The sequence below is a fragment of the Microtus ochrogaster genome, chromosome 1 (genome assembly GCF_000317375.1).
Source record: "Microtus ochrogaster isolate Prairie Vole_2 chromosome 1, MicOch1.0, whole genome shotgun sequence".
NCBI lineage: Eukaryota > Metazoa > Chordata > Mammalia > Rodentia > Cricetidae > Microtus > Microtus ochrogaster.
The window spans coordinates 86,551,664-86,558,861 of record NC_022009.1 but is presented as its reverse complement, the minus strand read 5'-3'; positions in this window follow the sequence as shown (position 1 = coordinate 86,558,861).

The following is a 7,198-nucleotide window of genomic DNA, read 5'->3' as shown; positions in this document are numbered from 1 at the left end:
CAGAGTGGCCCCCAACAGCCACTCGTATTTCAACAATGTGTATGTGTGGGGGGTGCATGAGTGTGAGTTCAGATGACTACAGAAACCACAGTCTTTGGATCCCCTAGGCCTGGTTTGATAGGGGTTTGAGTTGCCTGACATAGGTTCTGAGTACCAAACTCGGGAACAATGCAACAGGAGTTTTTGTGCCTAACTGTTGACTATATCATCAGCCCAGGGAACAAGGCATTCCTCTCTGTTTCTAACCTAAACTCCATGTGTAGCTGTTTTTTACTATGTGTGCTTAGGTTTGATATTTTTTGTTCATATTTCCTCATTAGTAAAATTAGAATTTTAGAAATAGTATACACTGTCTTGGGTTGTTACAGTAACAAGGTATACTAATGAATGTGAAGTGCTTGGGATAGTCCTGTGACTAAGAAAAGATTCAAGAATATATACTTTGCTACTGCTGCTGCCAGTGGCACCCTTAGCTCTTCCGTTTCTGTGTGTGTGGGTGTGTGTGTTAAACTCTCTTTAGTTTAAAAGGCAAGAGGATGAACCTTCAGACAGAAGTCAGGCGATAGATGGCTTGTCTTGTTTATGTGAAGCACAGGGTTCCATCCCCAATATTCACACATGAAGTCATAATATTATATATGTGTTAAATGTATATATCTGTTAAAAGGACTTATCGATTGAAATTTCTCTGTTCTTATTTCTTGAACTCATAGAATACTATTCTCCTTTATACTCTTCTACCTCCTATTGCTCACAAATATTAACTATCCAAAAAGCTTAACATACTTAGTTTTGTAACACCAGCATCAGTTTGTGTAAGTTTTTTGTCTGATGAAGTAGACTTCCCACTCTGCTGTACTTCATTATTGTAGTGGATTCTGCGATCTGCTATGTATATTTGATGTATACTTCAACTATAGCCTTCTGAGGCGGAGGATCCATGGCTTCTCTCTGACTCTGCTTTCTTCCTCCCAAAATTCAGTTCTGTCTTCTCCGACTACCTAAATTCCACCCTATCAACTAGGCCATGTAGAGAGACCCCGCCTTTTGGGGCGGGACAGCCTCGGGCGAATGTTTTTACGAATGAATTGGAACGCGAGACTGGAGCGCTTCCTGTTTCCGGTTTACGGTGGATCGCTGAACTCCGGGTGTGTGAGTGTGCTTTTATATTAAAATTGTCTTCTTGTACCCACTGGCCTGGATTAATTAAATTCGCCTTCAAGGCCAAGGCAGTTTCTTTATTCATTAACCAATGAAAGCAACACACAAACTCAAGGAACTCCTATACCATTTCACCTTTTCTGTTTAAACAAAAAGGAAGAATTTAACATAGTAAAATTACATAAAGCAAAACAGTTATTAAGCAAGAGGGACCTGTCCTGAACTTCAATCTGTAGACTAAAGTGACCTCAAACTCACAGAGAGCCATCTGCTTCTACCTCCCAAGTGCTGGTGTTAAAGGTGTGTGCTACCACTACCCAATCAATGTTTATTAATTTTATATTTCTATCAACTTTGATTTTTTAATATAAGCTCTTAAAAGCTATGTTTTACCTATTAATTTGCATGTTTATTTTACCAAAATCTCTTCCTTTCTGCTTTACACTATTGTTTCCCAAACATTTATAATCTCAAGATTTAAGCAATGTGGTCAGATGTGATACCTGCCACCACAAACCATATATTAAGTCTGGAGAGGTAAGTCTATTCTCCCAGGGCCCATATCTGTTCTTTCCTCTGCTAACTTTATAAGACATCCCCATTGAATCTAAGAGATTGTATCACATTCCTCCCATATTGTAAAATCCAGAGATGCACAAGAAAACTCACTTTTAATGATATCACTTGAACTTTGCAACAGGAATATTAAAAAAAGTGCCACATTTCATTAAGATAAAAGTAAGATCAAATACTTACCATGGTTACTGAATATTTCTTCTGGCTTCAATTTTTATTGGCTGAGGCAATTAATCAATAAGTAAGGACAGGGGTGAAAACATATGGTCTTTGATATTTAATAAATGAATCAGTGGAGTCCCTTGCTTAAGCATATAAATTAATAAGCATTAGATCCTTTACTTAATGAAGAACTTCCGAATAAATTATCCAAAACACTATGGCACAAATTCAAAGGCATTTTCTGACCTTCTTATATTCTGGCCAGCCTGAATTTTTAATGAGATGCTATATCTGGGAGGTCGGCTAGAATGTGCTGATATGAAAACTGAGCTTCGGAAAGGCAAACTACGAATGTAACTAAGAGAGCAAGATAATGTTTAAAGGAGACTAAATTTGAAGAAAATGTTTATGGCCTGTATGTTTTTATATAATTTTAGTAAAAGATGATATGGGTTTATAGATCTATTAATAAGTTTATTTTATATTCTATTTCAAAATGCTGAAGCACAGTAAACAATGGCAATAAATCTGCTAGTATGTTTTAAGGTTACAACAATCATAAATAAAAACAGAGTTTTATATAATATTGCATTTTATATTATTGCTTTAAAAACAAGATATGAGAAAAAATAAGAGAATATGGAAAAAAGTTCACAGAGCTAAGTTTTTATAGCAAAAGCTGTCTTTATGTCTTTGACTATTTTATTACTATATAAAATAGTATAAAATGGGTAATTAATAGTGAAACACTCATTAGGAAAAATTGGAATTCATAGTATATTTCCTAAGCTAAATAAAAATCCAGATAACTCAAAACTAGAGTTAGCATATTTTTCTCATAAAATTCTGCAAATACACAATTTTGTAATTTTAATTAAAATATAGCTGAATTTATTTTGATATCTTTTAAATAATAAATTAAATATTAAACATCTGTTTCTTACTCTATACAGAAATGAACTTAAATGATTTCAAGTAAGTCAGTTAATATAAAATCTCTCTAGTAATGTTCTCCTAATGACCTACTTTCTTAATTTTCAACCATTTTATTTTTTTCTGTTTTTCAGTCTTGCTACTACATTGGATTCTAAAAATGGTGTTTAAGAACATTTTTTCACATTTTTTCCAAAAAGATAAAAAAAAACATTTATGAGAGGCTTCCCTCACAGTCTCACATTTAAAATTTTTATGTGCTTATGGTATATACTGAAAGTTTTAGTTTTAGATTTTATTAAACAAGAAGGTTTTTGCAAAAGTGAATCACTCCCTTATCTACTCTACTTCTATACCTGTTTTATATTAAGTGTTATTTAGAGTCAGGTATCTTTGTACTGAAATTATGTGGTAAGCCTGAAGAAAAATGCAGAACCATGACATCAAAATAACATAAGGACTTTGCCTAGGGATTTAAGGTCCCACTCAAGACAAGTCTTTAAAAACAGGAGGTTGTAATTAATAATATTAGAAATGTTTAAATATTTTTTATGAAATCTCCATTTCCAATTGTAAAGTAAAATTATGTGTATATACATGCACAAAATTTATATAGATATCTATTTTATATGTATGTGTTTAATTATTCAAGCCTTTTTTTTTGCCCAAGGTGAGTAGAACAAGAGCATAAAACAAAATGCGGGTGAGAATTTAATTTTAGTTAACAAAAAGTGACTGAGAGCAAAAGAGACAGTGTACCTATGTTGCTAGGTTTGAGGTTCTAGGTTATATGTTAATGATTTTTTATTGACTTTATTGAGCAATACATTTTTTTTCTGCTCCTGTCTTCATCTTTATTGCTATTCCATGTAGCAAAGCATTGGATTATTTTTAATTTACCTGAAATATATTTGCAAAAAAAAGCAGGACATTTTATTTTCTTGACTTTTTAAAATTGCAGACCATGCTGTAGGTTGATACCAGACAGTGTAACAACCAGGCCTGTAAATTTTGGAAGTATTGAGTCTTTCTTTCTGGCTCCTTACAATTGAATACATAATTTTAAAATGAAATTATCTGTGCATCCTCCTTAAAAGGAATAGCATTACACTTTTTTGTATTTTATTAGTTCTGTCTTGATTTTCAATCTTTAATTTTTCTTTTGTGTTTGTTGCACAAGTAGGTATTAAATTCATGAGATCTAAAGATCATCCTGCATCTTCCTAATTAGTGACAGCGGTATTTGTACTGCCCCATGCCAGGTTTTTCTCCTCCATTTTTAACGCTATAAAAAGTGGGTGAAGATGTTTGCATACCACATTTTCCTTACACTGAAACTCCTCTACCTCTTCCACCTATAGTGCTTCCACCTGGAGAGCCCAGGGTACTTAAAGAACCAACCTGTATTCATCTTAGACTTAGCCACATTACAGTGAAGACAAACTAGGTTCATTCCTCTTTATAATTAAACTCTGATTCTTAGGGATGGATCTACAATCCCTTAACTACAAATGTCTTTTTACTGCCTGTACAGAAATGACAATCATGTCTTTGTTTCAAAAAGTTGTTTATCATCATCTTGAGACCCTGCCTTTGTTTCAAAAAGTTAAATAATCACCTAAGTCTGCCTTGTTATAACTTCTTATGTTACAACTATCTTGTTATGACCATCTTGCAAATATGCCTTTGTTTCAAGTGCCTGTTATGACTAACTTGTTATGCTTATGTTCTGCTCCTGTAACCCCACCTATTTTTTCCCATCAAACCAACCATTTGGAAATCCCCTACCCTTGGACTATAATAGCCTTGACTTCCTCTCATTCATTTATAATTTCTTGAACCACACTTTATGGGAAACAATTAATGTCCATTGAATAAAAGAGTTTGCTCTAATTGTTTGCTTTAGTTAATTTGATTATGATGATTTTAGTCTGTCAGAGGAAAGCCACTTGTTCATTCCCAGCTGCCTAGAACCAAAATAATCACAAAGAAACTGTATTATATTAAATCACTGCTTGGCCTATTAGCTCTAGCTTCTTATTGGCTAGCTCTTGCATCTTAAATTAACCTATTTCTACTAGTCTGTGTATCACCACATGGCTGTGGCTTACCAGGTAAGGTTCTGATGAGTCTGTCTCTGGAGGAGGCTATGTGGCTTCTCACTGACTCTGCCTGCTTTCTATATATATATTTCTTTCAGCCTCACTTTAGTCTGTTAAGCCATTGGCCAAAAGAAGCTTCTTTATTAAAATATGAAAATAAAACATATTCACAGCAAACATTACCTCCCCTTTTATTTCTAAATAATAATGAAGGTTTTAACTTTAGCAAGATTACACATAGAAAAATAGTTATCAAGCAAGAATTATAGTTACAATATATATTTTTCTTCTTTATCTTTCATCATAACTAAGGAAAACTACAATTATAATTATCTATTCTTCAACCCCATCAAAGACCCCAGAAGGATATAATAGTACCTAAGTAAGGAGGAAGTGCATTGTAAACAACTTCTAAAACTCTAGAACTGACAGAGACATCTAACTTCCTGGACAGTCATCCAAAGTTCTTCTGTAATGTTGCAGGCACCCATCTTCAGCCTATCAGCCAATAGTATCCAGCAGACTTTTCCAGGAAGCAGGAAATTTCAAAGACAGGTTCACCTATATTGGCAGTTTGTCAGTCACTTTCTTCTGTGTCCTTCAGAATGTCTGGTAGACTCTTTCATGAAGGAGAAACCCTGAAAAACTTCATTAGGCAGCTTCAGCAGTCATTTTTCTGTGGGTCCTGCAAGTCCAATCAAACAATTCAGGCATGAGCAGTTTCTTGTCCAAATGTCTAACAAACTCAATAAGGAGCCTCTTTGATGTCCATCTTCCTCTTGAAGCAATTGGTGTTGCTTGGAGCAGATGTGTTCCATGTCCTAAAAAGTACTAATTTATTTAAACATTTTATATGCCATATTCTGTTAGCCTTAGAAAGTTTTGAAGAATAACTATCCATCTGAAATATATCTTTGTACATCTAGAAAACCTAACTAATATGACTATAAGCTTGACTATTATAGATAACTATTTATTAACCTATATTTCTTAATTATAATTAACCTTTTTAATTGAGCTGCACAAACACAATACCTTAAACAAGAAAAGAAATATACATATGACAAAATATATCTTAAATTTGTATCAATAGACCAAGATCTATACTAATGCAAAGTGTCCATCTCCATAACATTTGCCCCTTTAAAGGTAGACAGACATCATTTATAAACAATATTTTTGTATTTGGGCTTAGTTCTGTCCAAACTGCTTCCTACTTTTTGTGGGATGAAGTATTGGCAGGGGTGTTCATAGAGACCTTTCAAAGGGTTTTGGTCCGTCAAGCCACATTAGTCTGAAGAAATCCACAGGTTCTCATCTTCTGTGGAAACAAAAGAATAACCTCTTTTCCAAAACAACATATCCTTAGAGTCAAATTTTGAAGTCAAGCTACCTTTAAAAATACATGTTGGTTTAGCTTATTAGCCTGTACAATGAAATATATCTCTGTACTTAGCTCAATCACAGTCAAAAAATTAAAAAAGCACAATAATATACATATTTCAGACTCTCTGTATATATTCCATCCTTATGTGGCTAATTTTTCTTTATTATTTTTAATGTATGACTATCTGTACTCTGTTTCCTTAAAAACTTTGTTTTATATTTAAAAATGATTTACTTATTTTTATAACTTTCTATACTCTTTTTCTTCTCTCTCCCAAGCTTACAAACATTTATCCACTCTATAACCCATTTAGAGGTATTTTTTTTTATAAAAAAAATCTGAATCTGTTTTATTGTGTATCTGTAATTATTTTCTGACCAGACACACCTTTTTTATGCTATGCAGGTGTGGTAGGGCCAACATGGCCCTGCCTGCTTGCTCTGCCCAGTCCAACATGGTGAAGGCATGTTCACTGCCTCTGAGAGCTATGTACATTGCTCCATATAAGCACATAGCAGATCTACGTTGCCACTAAGCATGTTGTAGCACTCTCTCCTCAGACCCCATTTAAATTCTTTGTAACCTCCTAAAAAAGTCAGAGCCATTCCTGCTGGCAAACCATGAAGCCTTCTTTTTTTATTACTTTATAAATAATACCAATCAAAACTTCCATTTCCTCCACTCCTCCCAATTCCCTCCCACTTACCCCCACACCCTGCCCCCAGCCCCCTCCATTCCTAAAAGAGGGCAAGGCACCCTGCCCTGTGGGAAGTCCAAGGCCCTCTGCCCTACATCCAGGCTTAGGAAGGTGTGCATCCAAAGAGAATAGGATTCCAAAAAGCCGGTACATGCAGTACAGACAAATCTCAGTGACACT